The sequence below is a fragment of the Callospermophilus lateralis genome, chromosome 1 (assembly GCF_048772815.1).
Source record: "Callospermophilus lateralis isolate mCalLat2 chromosome 1, mCalLat2.hap1, whole genome shotgun sequence".
NCBI classification, from domain to species: Eukaryota; Metazoa; Chordata; class Mammalia; order Rodentia; family Sciuridae; genus Callospermophilus; species Callospermophilus lateralis.
Window position 1 is genome coordinate 165,749,371 of NC_135305.1, and position 17,371 is coordinate 165,766,741.

General features: G+C 33.6%; 1 pseudogene; it reads left to right on the forward strand.

Annotated features, from left to right (window-relative positions):
* The window catches only part of LOC143399435 (uncharacterized), an 81,287-nt pseudogene that overhangs the window by 51,058 nt on the left and 12,858 nt on the right, over positions 1-17,371 (forward strand).

A 17,371-nucleotide genomic window follows, 5' to 3' on the forward strand; every position in this document is an offset into this window, starting at 1 on the left:
TTTCTCAAAAAAAAAAAAATCTTAAGGGACAAGAGGAGATAATAAGCTCTGAGAATTAAAGCATATTATTCCCATGCCTCATCTCCAGAGAATGGCTTTTTCTGGAGCTACTCTTCATCAATTAAAATCTGGAATGTGTAAATATATATTCTTCTGTGAGTAGGTTTTCTTTTTGAAATGTGTTTCAAACAGACTCCTTATCTAAGTGAGCTAATAAGTTATTTTTTTAAATTTAAAAATAGTGCTTCTGTCCAACTCCCAGTTTTATGTGATTAATAATTGTTTTCCTTTTGTGAAATCTTTGGTTTTCTTTGATGAAAATAGACTGAGAGAACAATTGTTAATTAAAAAAACAAATCCAACAATATGCTGCCTTCAGGAGACTCATATGATAGGAAAAGACATACTCAGACTGAAGGTGAAAGGTTGGAAAAATCATACCACTCACATGGCTCTTGGAAGCAAGCAGGAGTGGCCATACTCATATCAAATAAAGTCAACTTCAAACCTAAGGTAATCAAAAGGGATAAAGAAGGACACTATATACTGTTAAAAGGAACCATCCACCATCAAGACATAACAATTATCAATTTGTATGCACCAAAAAATGGTGCTGCAATGTTCATAAAACAAACTCTCCTCAAGTTCAACAGTCAAATAGACCACAACACAATAATTATGGGGGACTTCAACACACCGCTCTCGCCATTGGTCACATCCTCTAGACAAAAGCTGAAAAAAGAAACTATAAAACTCAATAATGCAATCAATAACCTAGACTTAACCGACATATAAAGAATATATCAACCATCATCAAGTGGATACACATTCTTCTCAGCAGCACATGGATCCTTCTCAAAGATATACCATATATTATGCCATAGGGCGACTCTCAGTAAATATAAAGGTGTGGAGATAATATCATGCACCATATCTGACCATAATGGAATGAAACTGGAAATCAATGATAAAAGAAGGAAGGAAAAATCCTGCATCACCTGGAAAATGAACAATATGTTACTGAATGATCAGTGGGTTACAGAAGATATAAAGGAGGAAATAAAAAAATTCCTAGAGATAAATGACAATAGAGACACAACATACCGGAATCTATGGGACACAATGAAAGCAGTTTTAAGAGGGAAATTCATTTCCTGGAGTTCATTCCTCAAAAAAAGAAAAAACCAACAAATAAATGAACTCACACTACATCTTAAAACCTTAGAAAAGGAAGAGAAAAACAACAGCAAATGTAGCAGAAGACAAGAAATAATCAAAATCAGAGCAGAAATCAACGAAATTGAAACAAAAAAAAAACCATTGAAAAAATTGAAAAAACTAAAAGTTGGTTCTTTGAAAAAATAAATAAGATCGACAGACCCTTAGCCATGCTAATGAAGAGAAGAAGAGAGAGAACTCAAATTACTAACATACGGGATGAAAAAGGCAATATCACAACAGACACTACAGAAATACAGAAGATAATTAAAAAGTATTTTGAAACCCTATATTCCAATAAAATAGAAGAAAGTGAAGATATCGATAAATTTCTTAAATCATATGATCTACCCAGATTGAGTCAGGAAGACACACACAATTTAAACAGACCAATAACAAAAGAAGAAATTGAAGAGGCCATCAAAAACTATGAACTAAGAAAAGCCCTGGACCGGATGGGTATACAGCAGAGTTTTACAAAACCTTCAAAGAAGAATTAATACCAATACTTTTCAAGGTATTTCAAGAAATAGAAAAAGAAGGAGCTCTTCCAAATTCATTCTATGAGGCCAACATAACCCTGATCCCAAAACCAGACAAAGACACTTCAAAGAAAGAAAACTACAGACCAATATCTCTAATGAACTTAGATGCAAAAATTCTCAATAAAATCCTGGCGAATCGAATACAAAACACATCAAAAAAATTGTGGACCATGATCAAGTAGGATTCATCCCTGGGATGCAAGGCTGGTTCAGTATACGGAAATCAATAAATGTTATTCACCACATCAATAGACTTAAAGATAAGAACCATATGATCATCTCGATAGATGCAGAAAAAGCATTTGACAAAGTACAGCATCCCTTTATGTTCAAAACACTAGAAAAACTAGGGATAACAGGAACTTACCTCAACATTGTAAATGCTATATATGCTAAGCCTCAGGCTAGCATCATTCTAAATGGAGAAAAACTGAAGGCATTCCCTCTAAAATCTGGAACAAGACAGGGATGCCCTCTCTCACCACTTCTATTCAATTTAGTTCTTGAAATACTAGCCTGAGCAATTAGACAGACAAAAGAAATTAAAGGCATAAAAATAGGAAAAGAAGAATTTAAATTATCGCTATTTGCGGATGACATGATAATATACTTAACAGACCTAAAAGGGCCTACAAAGAAACTGCTAGAGTTAATAAATGAATTCAGCAAAGTGGCAGGATATAAAATCAACATGCAAAAATCAAAGGCATTCCTGTATATCAGCAACAAAACTTCTGAAATGGAAATGAGAAAAACCACTCCATTCACAATCTCCTCAAAAAAATAAAATAAAATACTTGGGAATCAACCTAACAAAAGAGGTGAAAGATTTACACAATGAAAACTACAGAACCCTAAAGAGAGAGATAGAAGAAGATCTTAGAAGATAGAAAAATGTACCCTGTTCATGGATAGGCAGAACTAACATCATCAAAATGGCAATATTACCCAAAGTTCTCTACAGGTTTAATGCGATGCCAATCAAAATTCCAACAGCATTTCTTGTAGAAATAGATAAAGCAATCATGAAATTCATATGGAATAACAAAAGACCCAGAATAGCAAAAGCAATTCTAAGCAGGAAGTGTGAATCTGAAGGTATAGCGATACCAGAGTTCAAACTGTACTACAAAGCAATAATAACAAAAACAGTGTGGTACTGGTACCAAAACAGGCAGGTGGATCAATGGTACAGAATAGAGGACACAGAAACCAATCCACAAAATTACAACTTTCTTATATTTGATAAAGGGGCTAAAAACATGCAATGGAAGAAGGATAGCATCTTCAACAAATGGTGCTGGGAAAACTGGAAATCCATATGCAACAAAATGAAACTGAATCCCTTTCTCTCGCCATGCACAAAAGTTAACTCAAAATGGATCAAGGAGCTTGATATCAAATCAGAGACCCTGCACCTGATAGAAGAAAAAGTTGGCTCCGATCTACATATTGTGGGGTCAGGCTCCAAATTCCTTAATAGGATGCCCATAGCCCAAGAGTTAATAACAAGAATAAACAAATGGGACTCACTTAAACTAAAAAGTTTTTTCTCAGCAAGAGAAACAATAAGAGAAATAAATAGGGAGCCTACATCCTGGGAACAAATCTTTACTCCTCACACTTCAGATAGAGCCCTAATTTCCAGAATATACAAAGAACTCAAAAAAATTAAACAATAAGATAACAAATAACCCAATCAACAAATGGGCCAAGGACCTGAACAGACACTTCTCAGAAGAGGTCATACAATCAATCAATAAGTACATGAAAAAATGCTCACCATCTCTAGCAGTCAGAGAAATGCAAATCAAAACCACCCTAAGATATCACCTCACTCCAGTAAGATTGGCAGCCATTAGGAAGTCAAACAATAAGTGCTGGCGAGGATGTGGGGAAAAGTGTACACTTGTACATTGCTGGTGGGACTGTAAATTGGTGCGGCCAATCTGGAAAGCAGTATGGAGATTCCTGGGAAAGCTGGGAATGGAACCACCATTTGACCCAGCTATCGCCCTCCTCGGACTATTCCCTGAGGACCTTAAAAGAGCATACTATAGGGATACTGCCACATCAATGATCATAGCAGCACAATTCACAATAGCTAGACTGTGGAACCAACCTAGATGCCCTTCAATAGATGAATGGATAAAAAAAAGTGGCATCTATACACAATGGAGTATTATGCAGCACTAAAAAATGACAAAATCATGGAATTTGCAGGGAAATGGATGGCATTAGAGCAGATTATGCTAAGTGAAGCTAGCCAATCCTTGAAAAACAAATGCCAAATGTCTTCTTTGATTTAAGGAGAGCAACTAAGAACTGAGCAGGGGAAAAGATTAACATTAAACTGAGATGAATGATGGGAGGGAAAGGGAGAGAGAAGGGAAATTGCATGGAAATGGAAGGAAACCCTCATCGTTATATGAAATCACATATATGAGGTTGTGAGGGGAATTGGGGGGAAGGGAGAGAACTAAACAACAACAGATGAGGTAGAGAGGAAAGATGGGAGGGGAGGGGAGGGGGGATAGTAGGGGATAGGAAAGGCAGCAGAATACAACAGTCACTAATATGGCATTATGTAAACATTGTGAATGTGTAACTGATGTGATTCTGCAATTTGTATTTGGGGTAAAAATGGAAGTGCATAACTCACTTGAATCAAATGTATGAAAGATGAAAAAAATAAAATTAAATTTAAAAAAAAAGAAGCCTTGATTGTACAGCCACCAGCCTCTACTACCTCCGTCCTTTGTATGGTAGCCAGTTCTTTCATGTGCAGTTCTGTCCAGAGTTCAGATTTTTCTTGTTTGAATATTATCTCTGTAATATGACATGGAGACAATGGTGATTCCAAAAGGAAAATAAAGGAGTAGCCCACTAAAGGAATGGTAAGAAAACTCCCAGTTCTTGAAAGCCAAGGTAAAGCTCTGATAAAATGCAAAGGTCCCTTGAAAAGAAGAAAGAGGTTTAAAAGAGCTTCAGCTAAGGATGTATTATTCTGACATCATTCAGGCAGGGTTTTAATTGCATCTTCTCTTATTCTATGTCTGTGTGGGTCCTAGAACTCTGTCTAGTAATGAATTCTTGGTGTGAACTGTTCAACTGGGTCAGGAGTCATAAATGAGGGATCATCCTTCTACAGCCTCACAGCACTTTGTCTATCATGCCTCTGGAACTCTGGAGTCTTCTCTGCTTGTGAGGTCCATGTAACTCTGTAGAGGCCTCTTCTGAAGTGCAGTCATGCAGAACTCTAGAAAGCATGCTGAAATACCTAGAATGCCAGATAGTTAAGAATATTTTTAGCTGGGAATACTGAAATGATGACGGTAGCTCATTGAAGAAAGGGTGAATAAGCTGTGGAGAGACTGTGTCCATCCTAAATTTATTTTTACATTCATCTGATCAAGGACCACTCTTTGACCTCATGACCCTATGACCCTTCTGGGACATGCTGTGGCAGATGAGTCAGCAGCTAAAACTTCTGGACAGTGTCTGCCAGGAGCTATTACTGGATATGTCTATGTCTCCACAGTTTGTGTTGAGTACACAAAAAGTCAAAGAGTAGCTTTGTTGACTGAGGACATTAGTTCTTCCTTTATCCTCAGGGTTCAGTCATTTTCTCTGATTCTTTCACAATATGAGAAGCAGAATTTCAAATTGAAGACCCCCATTCCCTTATTCTGACTGCTCACTGAGCTGACATTGAAGCCTTCAATTTTGAACTCTTTCCACAAGTCCTCAAATATCTTTTTTTCCTTTCCCTGCAGTATTTGAAACTGGCATAGTGTTTTAATTGTTATTTCCCCATGAATAATGGATGATCCTTTCAAAAATAATTGTTTTAAAGAGGATAATGTTTCTCATGGTAAGAAAGGAGAGAACATTCACTGGATACTGCCTTTCCCACTTTTGACTTTCTTGGGCACAGTCACTTTATCAGAATATCTTTGACAACTGTTATGCATTTATCTAGGATGTCTTCCAAATCACACATGTTGTAATCATGGTCCCCAGTTGCAGGAAGGTTAAAAGACTTTACATTGCTCTATATCTTCAATATATTAGCCTAACTGGACTTGTGGAAAGACAGAACTAATTGGAAGAAGTAGGTCACAAGTGTAGCCCTGAATCTTATTACCTTCTCTCAGTAATTTGGTCTTTCTTTGCTGCCTGGTTACCTAAAGCTGAACACCTTTTCTCCATGTCCTTCTTCCATGATGTTTATGCCATAGTAGGAATGAGCCTACCATGAACTGCATTCTCTAAAACTATGACATAAAGTAAATGTTTTCACCTCTAAGTTATTAGTTTTAGTTGTTTAGGTCATAGGAACTGAAAAGCTTACTGAAAGAGAAACTTTACTAAGTGGAATGCCCTGATCCACTGTCCTATTTTTGTACCTGGTCATGGATTTGAGAACTGCTTGCTGAATAGCCTTGGTACCCACAGGGGCCATTCACTTGGATTGTCAATAGACTATCAGACTCCTTATAAAATCTTCCTAGAAGACATCCTGAGGGTTGCAGTGGAGACACAGGAAAAATTAGTTGTCCTGTGGCTTAGAAGCATCTCCCATTACTCAATTAATCTACTTATGTAACTGCTCCATATGTATTTTTTCCTTAGCCTCAATTCACTGCAGATAGAATGTATTCTCCTGTCTTAATTTTCTCTGAGTTGTGAATGCAAGAAGATTATCCCAATGTTCCAACAAAACCCACACACAGTTGTGCATATAAAAGTTTCACAATGTATTTCAGTGAGTAAAAAAAGGGATGGGAGAATGTCTCAGATGCCAGGATTTTTGTGACTATACCCTTGGATCCTGCATGTGTGTTATATTCAGCACTATTTCCCTTGGCTTGTCACCTTAGGACAAAATGAAATACAAAGGAAGACAAAGACAGACAAAAACAAACAAAGGACCAAAAAAAAAAACAACAACAAAAAAACTTGTTTCATGTTTTACTTTTCTCTAACTGTAAAGTATATTTTGTTTCTGTAGCTTCAAATGTAAAAGATATAACCAAAAAACTCGATATAACTTGAGTTTTAGAAAATAACTTGCCCTTACATTGTATAAGAATATTATTTGGCCTTCTTCTACCCAAAGTGTTTTTAGTGGTTTCTCATGTGTGCTCTATTTGGTAGCTTATTTTAGATAAAATTCCATGGTTTATCTGTAAGTAGAAAAAAAATCTCTCTTCCATTTTGGCTGAAGAAAAGCAAACTCGATTCTTTGAAATTTTGTTGTAATTAAATTGGTGAATTTCAGATATATTAAATAATATGTTCCTTTTCTTTGAACCCTTGTAAGAGTCAAGCATATATATTATTATCTGGACATTTTAAGCTAACATTAAATTATGCGAGATATGGTTTGGCAAATCCTAGAATTATTCACATATGATTTATATTAATGATTTGTTATTGTGGAGATAGCACCAAAATTATATATTTTCTGGGAAAATGGGTGCTTTTGTTTGTTTATGTTTTGAAATATAAAATCAGCCCTGACAAGTTATGGAGTCCCTGTTTTAAACAAACAAATAAATGAAAAATAAATAATATTTTGGTGGATATTTTTTGGTGGTAAATCTGAAAATTGACACTAGTTTCCACCCCTAATAGAAAACAAAACAAAACTCACTAAATGTGAATATTTTTATGTATTTAAATAATTTAAAGGGGACTTTTCTCATTAAAACTATATAAATAAAATTTGGAATCAGGGAGGTCTGAGCTAAATGACTTCTAGTTAAGTTAATCTTGAACCTACAAATAAGGTCTTTGAAGACCCACATGTTTTGTCGATTTAGAGGCCTATTTTCAAGATGTGGGTTTGAATTGTGGGCAGTCACTCCAGAGAAAGAATCCTAGGGAAGGACAAGGGAAGAAGACATGCTTGGTCTCCAGTTGTGTGGCCCAGGTCAGGGGCTGCATTAAATTTACCTCCTAAAGTACTTCATGTTTAGAACTTGCAGTCTTCCTTTTCTATCTTTCACATCTGTGTTTAACATATTTGTCTACTTTACTTCCTTTGCTTCTCACAATAGTCAAATTTAACTCTACATTATATATACCCATATATATCCCCTATATTGAGAGCCTTCCTTCCATTCTTACACTTTTCTAAATTCATGCCATGACTGCATGACCTGCAAGATTGAAAAAGTTTTCTTTTTGAAAAAGGAGCATAAAAAATCTTGGTATTCTAGACTTCTGTTGGGGATGTTTTGGGCTCACTGAACATTGCTGAAGAAATGAAACATGCTTTGTTTACTTTATGTTTAGATGTTCCATTGTCTTTAAGTACTTGACAAATGCACATCCATTGTCCCTAAAAACTTATCTAGCCCTGAAAGGATGCAGTAATTAGGACAGATTCATTCTGTAGAATGTAAAGAAAGCCTACTGACATATTCTATTAGAGCATAAGAGACCTGTAAAGCTAAAAAAAATGCATAAAACTAATGTATTTTTATGAGTAGACTGACATCAGGCTTTACATTTTATTATATTTTGACTTGTCCACTTGTGTCACAGCAGTGATATGTCCTTCTATGTCAATTGAGACTTCATACCAATCTGCTCTTGCACAGATTTAGCCTTATTTGCTTGGCCCAAATCCTCTCAGATTTTCTCTTTAAAGATAAACATTTTCAGGTTTTCATTAAGAACATTGTCAAAGTTTTCTAAATAACCTTTGGAAACCATTATATTTGATACAGAATGTATTCTTTATAACTTTTTTTGTGCTTCTCATTGGACAATGAATGTTCTGCCTGTTGTTTACCAGAGGTTTTTGCTTTATTACTGTATATCATGAAGCTGACCACAACCTGTAGGCTTTCTTTTTATTTTGCTTCCAGTTCCAAGACACAAACCACAGAAGTTCCATGCATTTGCAGTTAAGGAAACAACAATCATATGATTGAAATGTCTGAAAATTATGAAATAGATCTCAAAACAAATTGTAAATAACAAGGGATATTGAAGAATGTTCAAGACTCACAAATGTAATTCTTGTTTATTTTTATGTTTAAATGTGATTATCTCTATAGTGTCTTTTTAAAAAGGCTCAATCCCCATAGATTGATAACTTTTTTTAAAACCAAATTTATTATTTTACATGAAAATTTATCCATTTTTATGTATACAAAGTTAAAATTTTATGTATGTGCCCATAAATTAAATATCATTTCCTTGACTTGATTATGTCTTCTTAACATGTGTCTATGACTCTTCTTATTTATAATGACTCTTGCTCTGAAAATTGTTTTAATTTATTTTGAACTTAATGTTTATCCTCCCCACCCCCCAGAATTACAGAACAAATAAACTTTGGTAAGTATCAGGTTATACCATTTAGTGTGTATTTCAGAAAATGTCATAAAAGATAAATACTATTTTTACTATCAGATTATTTTGGTTGTTATGAATCAATTTGTAAAAAACTCTTAAGAGTAATATGTGTAAATTTTAAATGGTAAAAAAGGATTGTCATTGCTGCTTGTTATTTTAATAACATTTATAAATCCCATAATATATTTTAAACTCACACTCTTCAATGAATGTTCCCCTTAGGTCTACCTAAAAGTTTCTTATATTATTGTTATTGAAACAAACTGTCAGATACAAATATGAGCACAATGCAGGAGAGGTTACACACCATGCAATGGATTCTGTCATCATTTTTGGTATAACTGCCTATAATACTGACAACATTGGTATCAAAACAGTGGTAAAGAAAACTGTAAAACAAATAAGGGGAAAAACTCCTTGAGGACTATCAGATAACTGATTCTTCTTTGAGAGAAAAGGGAGCAGCAAATGCAAGTATGGGAAGAGAGAAGGATGAATAGAAGAGGAAGTGGAAAATAAAGAAGCAAAAAGGAAAAAAAATAAATGATTGAAATGGTAGGAGTCACCTATACGAAAACCTTACCAGATGGAGAAAATTTTGTTAAATGTGCCTATGTGGAATTCCCTGCAGATTAATCAGTATTTTTAAAATGTATGCAATCCTACAAAGTGACTGTCATACATTTTATGACAAGTATTTCACTTCTAAGGAAAATAATCAGTATTCTTGCCCCCATTAGAAATATGTTGTTATATTCTCAGTAAATTTATATTTTCCCCAAAATGCTGCCAGAACGTGTTTTTTTTTTTTTTTTTTTGAGAGAGAGAGAGAGAAAGAGAGAGAATTTTTTAATATTTATTTATTTTTTCTTTTTAGTTTTCCGCGGACACAACATCTTTGTTTGTATGTGATGCTGAGGATCAAACCTGGGCCACACTCATGCCAGGTGAGCCCACTACTGCTTGAGCCACATCCCCAGCCCCCAAAACGTCTTTGTAGAAAAAATCAAGCTTATAATACATGTGCTATGCTCCTCATTAAACTATTGTAAAACTAGTTTGATATCTGTCATCTTTCAGAAAGAAGGTTACTTATCTACATAAAATTTGGTGTTTACTAACCTTAGTTCTATTTATAGTGTAAAAAATGACTTAATATACTGTCTCTTTTTTGTGCACCAATTGTTGATATTTTTAGACACTTCTCATATTTTCAGTGTGAAAGCTAAACAAAAACTATAATTCTAAACTAAAAGAATACTCAGATAATATTTTAAGTGTTTCAGAAAACAAGAATGAAGTTGATCGTGGAAATGAGGTTCTATAAAAATTATTTTGTACCTTATGTGATGGTTCTGAAATGAGATTTTTTAAAAATTTGAAAGAAATACAAAGACATCTGCAAATCTTTTGCACTGAAAATGGTATTTATTAATTAAAGGCCTAGGCATTTTTTTCAGTATGATTATTACTGCATTAAAATTTGAAGTGACTATTTTCAGCTTAATTGGATGAAAAGTACCCTAAGAAATAATTTTACCCTATGTTCTTATGTTTTTCTGAAAGGCTAACACTTTGTAAAAAATGTAAAAAAAGAGAGAGGCATTGAATTTACTGATGGCTAATATACTTTTAATTTTGGCTTCAGCCATTGCAATTTATTAAAAAGCCAATAAATTCTTACAAGGGAAGGTACTATTTGTGATCAAGGCAAATAATATGAAAAATTTAGGCACAGCCCAGGGTGTGTAGACACGATAGTTTCCAATTGGTAGAAGCTAAATTTAAGCCACATATACATATAAATAACTAAAACCTAATGGCATTTTGTTTTTGCTTACTGATTTTTTTAAAAAATCATATTTTTTATAGATATAGTCTATTGTAATCCTTTCTGAACCTTCATTGGCTAGTTTATTGGACTTTACAAAAAAAAAATCTAAAGAAAGCCCTTTGTGTATAAATTGGCCTTGAATGTTTTCATTGGGCTTATTGTTTAGAATTGTAGATTTGTGGAGATTTTCATATGGCCAAAGGTAATGCACTAGTTGATAAAATAGAAATAAAACTGAATAGGTCAATTAACAAAAACTATGAATAATCATATGGTCAGTGTGTTCTTTACTTTCCTTATTTATTAATTAGTCTCCTTATTTATTATTTATCTTATTTCAGGAACTAGTGACATTCAGGAATGTGACCATTGATTTCTCTGAAGAGGAATGGGAATGCCTGGAACCTGCTCAGAAGAATTTATACAGCGATGTGATGTTAGAGAACTATAGAAACCTGGTCTTCCTGAGTGAGGATAACTTTCTTCGGGATTTCTAAATAAGTATTAATATTTAATTTTCTTTACTTGAAGAATTTTTTTTTTACATCTAAAACCTAGTTGTATTTATTTGTTCTTTTTTAAACTTAATTTTTTTTCTAATTACTTTTATATGAGAGTAAAACACATTTTGGCACATCATACATGGAGTATAACTTCTCATTCTTCTGTTTGTACCTGATGCAGAATTACAGCAGTCATGTAATCATATAGTCACCTAGGATAAAACTGATTCATTCTACTATCCTTTCTACACCTTTACCCTCTCCTCTTTCTTCAATCTCCTCCATCTAATCTAAAGTACCTCTGTTTTTCCCTAGCTACCCCCTTAATGTGAATTAATTAGCATTTGCATTCTAGAGAAGATATTTGGCCTTTGGTTCTTTGGGATTGGCTTATTTCACTTAGCATAATGTTTCCCAGTTGTATCCTTTTACCAGCAAAGCCATATATCACTCTTGTTTTTGGCTGAGAAATATTTCACTGTGTAAATGTACTATTTTTTTAATCCATTCATCTGATGAAGTGCACCTAGGTTGGTTTCATAATTGAGCTGTTGTATAAAATGCCGATTTTAAGTTCTTTGGGTATAAACTGAGGAGTGGGATAACTGGGTCAAATTGTGTTTTCATTGCAAGTTTTATTTTAAGGAATCTCCACACAGCATTCCAGAAGGGTTGCACTGATTTGCAGTCCTACTCCCCACATTTTTGCCACATTCATGTTGCTTGTACTCTTAATAGTTTTTATTCTGACAAGTGAGAGGAAGTCTAAGTGTAGTTTTGATTTGCATTTCTCTAATTGCTGGAGATGTTGAACATTTTTTCAAATATTTGTTGATCAATTGCAATTCTTCTGTGAAATTTCTTAGTTCCATTTATTGATTGGGTTATTTGTTCTTTTGGTGTTAAGTGTTTGATTCTTTATATTTCCTGAAGATAATGCTCATTCTGAAGTACATGTGGCAAAGATTGCTCCCAATTTGTAGTCTGTCTATTCATGTTCTCATTTTTTTTTTTTCTATAAAGAAGCTTTTTAGTTTGGTGCCATCCTATTTATTGATTCTTGATTTTACTTCTTGCAGTTTAGGAGTCTTGTTAAGGAAATTAGTTCCTAAGCTGGCATGGTGAAGATTTGGTACTATTTTTTCTTCTATTAGGTGATGGATCTCAATTCTATATCCTAAATCTTTGATCCACTTTGAGTTGATTTTTGTGTAGGATAAGAGATAGGGGTTTAATCTCATTTTGCTACATATGGATTTTCAGTTTTTCCAGCACAGTTGTTGAAGAGGCTATCTCTTCTCCAATGAATGCTTTCAGTGCTTTCTTTCTAATATGAGATAATTGTAATTCTGTGAGTTTATGTGTCTTTTATTCTATACCATTTTTTCTACACATTTGTTTTGGTACAATAGCATTCTGTTTTTTTTTTTTTTTACTATATCTCTGTAATATCATTTAAGTTATGGTATTGTGATGCCTCCTGCTTCACTTATCTTTCTAAAGGCTGCTTTGGCTATTCTGAGCCTCTTCATTTTCCAAATAAATTTTATGATTGCTTTTTCTGTTTCTATGAAAACTGTCATTGGCATTTTAATAGGAATTTTGTTAAATCTTTATAATGCTTTCAATGGTATGGCCATTTTGACAGTGTGAATTCTGCCTTTCCAAGAGCATGGGAGAATGGGAGATCTTTCCATCTTTCATGGTCTTCTTCAATTTCTTTCTTTAGTATTGTGTAGTTTTAATTGTAGGGGTCTTTCACCTCTTTTGTTAGATTGATTCCCAAATATATGTATATATACACACACAAACACACACACTTTTTTTTTAATTTGAAGGTTCTTTTGAATGTGGTAGTTTTTCTAGTTTCTCTTTCAGGTGATTCATCAGCCATGTACAAGAACATGTTTGATTTGTAGGTATTGATTCTATATCCTGCTGCTTTGCTGAATTCATTTATTAGTTCTAAATTTTCCAGTGATAATTTTTGGGTCTTCTGAAAATAGAAGTGTATTGTTAGGAAATAGTGATAGTTTGAGTTATTTTTCTGTTAGTTTCCATTTAATTTATTTCTTTTGTCTTTGTTCTCTGGAAGGGTTTTCAAGGATGATGTTAAATAAAAGTGGTGAAAGAGAGCATCCTTGTCTTGTTCCAGTTCTTAAGAGAATTCCTTCATTTTTTTTTTCACCATTTAGAATGATGTTGTCCTTGGGTATAGCATATGTAGCATTTATGTTGAAGTATATAACTACTAATCATAGCTTTTTTTTGAACATATGTTGATGCTGTATTTTGTGAAATGCTTTTTATGCATCAATTGAGATAATTACTATTCTCATCTTTAATTCTATTGTTGTGATAAATTATGCTTATTGATTTCTTATGTTGAACCAGCCTTGCATCCCTGAAATGAACTCCACTTATTTTAAATATGTTTTTGTTTGTGATTTTCCATGATTTTATTGAGAAGTTTTTCATCTATGTTCATCAAGAATAGTGGTCTGCAGTTTTCTTTTGTTTATGTATCTTTGTCTGCTGTTTGTTATCAGGATGAGCTTCATGAGATGAGTTTGGATGGTTCTCTTGTTTTGCTTTCATGAAATGATTTGAGGACTGTTGGTGTTAATTCTTTGAATTTCTGCTAGAATTTGGTTTAGAATCCACTTGGTTTCCAGAAGTTGGCTGATAATCCATTTGGTCCTTGGCTTTTTTTTTTTTTTTGGATAGCTCCTTCTTTCTTTTTAGTTGAAATTGATGTGTTTAAATTATATGTGTCCTCCTGATTGAATTTGGTTCCATCATATGTCTCCAAAAATTTTCGAACCTCTTCAAGATTTTGTATTTTATTGTAGTATAAATTTTTGAAGTAGTTTCTGATTATCATCTGTGTTTCAGTAGTGTCCATCATGATATTTCCTTTTTCATCACAAATTTTAGTAATTTGATTTGTTCTCTTTCTCTTAATTAGTGTGGCTGTGTTTATCTATTTTATTTATTTTTTCAAAACAACTTTCTGTCAATTTCATTTTTTTTGTTTTAATTTATTATATGACAGCAGAATTCATTACAATTCTATAACACATATAGAGCTCAAAATTTTATATCTCTGTTTGTACACAAAGGAGAGTCACATCATTCCTGTCTTCATACATGTACTCAGGGTAATGATGTCTATCTCATTTCACTGTTTTTCCTACCCCTACACTCCTCCCTTTCCTTCCTTCCTTTTTGCCCTGTCTAGACTTCATCTAATCCTCTCCTCCACCACAGCATCCTTAAATTAGAGCAAACATTTGGCATTTTTTTTAGGATTGGCTAACTTCCCTTAGCATTATATTCTCCAACTCCATTCATTTACCTGCAAATGCTGTGATTTTATTCTCTCTTATTGCTGAGTAATATTTTATTGGGTACATATACTACATTTTCTTTATCCATTCATCAACCGAGAGGCATATAGGTTATTTTCACAATTTAGCTATGGTGAATCTTGCTGCTATAAACATTGATATGGATGTGTCCCTGTAGTATGCTCTTTTTAAGTCCTTTGGATATAGACCAAGTAGTGGGAAACCTTGGTCAAATGTTGGTTGTATTCCCAGTTCTCCAAGGAGTCCCCATACTGCATTCCATATTGGCTGCACCAATTTGCAGTCCCACCAGCAATGCATGAGTGTGCCTTTTTTCCCAAGTCATCATCAACTTGTTTTTTGTCCTTAATTTCTTCTGCTATGCATTAGTTGTTCAATGTTAGATTAACTTCTGTTTTTGTTGTTGTTGTTGTTGTTGTTATTGTTGTTGTTTGTTTGTTTGTTTTACTTTATCATTAATTTCTAATTGTTTTTCCATTGTGATCTGTTAGAATGCAAGGTATGTTCTCTATTTTTAAAAAATTTTCATAGAATTTTTTTGTGGCCTAATATATGTTCTATTTGGTGTTGTAGTTGTTGTTCAGTGGTAGATTGCTTGCTTAGCATGTGTGAGACACTGGCTTAAAATGTTAAGCACCACTTATAAATAAAATGAATAATCTAAAAATTAAAAAAAAATCTACACAGTCTATTTTAGGGATGCAACCATGTACTGCTAAGAAGCAAATGTAATCACTTGTTAATGAATGAAATACTCAATATATTTTTTTTAAATCTAAATTGTTGATTGTAATTTTTAGTTTTTTGTAATATTCTTTGGAGGATATATCCTCTGGTGAGAGAGGTATGCTAAAATTACCCAGTATTATTATGCTATGGTCTATTTGATTCTTGAAATTGAAAAGGGTTTGTCTGGTGTGTGTAGATGCTCCATTAATATTAACAAGTGTTATGTCTTGTTGATGTATTATTTGTTTATACAGTATGAGATGTATTTCTTAGTCTCTCCTGATTAATTTTGGCTTGAAGTTAACTTTGTCTGTAATGAAGACAGAAACTCCTGCCTGTGTAGGAAATCCACATGAGTGATATATTCTTTTTCATCCCTTTGTCTTTATTCTGTGGATGTCTTTGCTTATGAGGGGAATCTCTTGGAGATACCATATTATTTGGTCTTCATTTTTAATCCATTCTGCCAGTGTATTTCTTTTAATTGATGACTTTAGTCCACTTACATTCAAGGTTATGATTTATATATGATATGTATTCTCAGCCACTTGGGTTTATTTCTGTTTTTTAAGTTGAAATAATTTCTTCTTTGATTGATTACTCCTGTAGCATAATTCCTCCCATTGCTGATTTTTGCTTTGTTTTTCATTTTATCTTCATGGAATATTTTGTTGAGAATGTTGTGTAGTGCAGGCTTTTGAGTTGTGAATTTTTTTAACTTTTGTTTTTCATGGAAGTTTTTAATTTTATCATCTGATCTGAAGCTTAATTTTTCTGGATATAGTATTCTTCATTGAAATCCATTTTTCCCCTAAGAATGTGGTATTAATATCCTAGGACCTCTTATCTTTGAATGTCTGCCTTGAAGTCAGCTGAGATTCCAATTTCCCTCCACTCCATATGTAATCTGATATTTTTTCTCCCAGCCCTTAAAATTCTATCCTTATTCTTTAAGTCATTTTCATTATAATGTCTTGGTGTGGGCCTATTCTAATTATATGCATTTAGTGTCCTGTAAACCTCTTATATATGATTTTCCATTTCATTCTTCAGGGTTGGGAAATTTTCTGATATTATTTTATTGAAAAAATTGTGCATTCTTTTGTTTATATCTCTGCTCTTTCATTTATTTCAATAAATCTCCAAACTTCTGCTTTTCATGTCATCCCATATGTTTTGGATGTTCTGGTCATGGTTTCTTAACATCTCTGCATAGTTAGCTTCATTTTCAAGATTATGTATTTTGTGTCATTGCCTGAGTTTTTGTCTTTCAAGTGGTCTAGTCTTTTGCTGATTCTTCTATTGAGTTTTTATTTGATTTATTGATATCTTCACTTTGAGGATTTCTACTGTTTTTTTATTTATTATTATTTTTCTTTCAGAATCTCTGCCTTTTGATGTAATCTGGAGGGTTGTCTTGAGCATAATGCTCCAACCTCTAGATTGCTGAAGTGAAAGAGGTAATATAATTGGCAGAATTCCTGGAGGCAATGTTTAGGTTGAAGTAGGCTCCAGACTCTTCACTGAACCCTATTGATTTGGAGATTTTAAATCAGCACACATCCAGGGTCCAAGACTTATTGGTCCAGGCTGAAAGACTATACCCCAAGGATTTCACTTGGATTCTCTTTTTGTGGTGGGGAGCCAACTATTAGTCCTGTACCTCATATGCAGACCCTATAGTTCCTGGTCTTGGATTCAGTCTCCACTTTCTTTCCCCTTGTTCTTCAAAATTCCTTTCTAGAACCATCTCTCTCACTAGTATTGTAAGGAGCCAGATTGGAGAGGGAGGTGTCT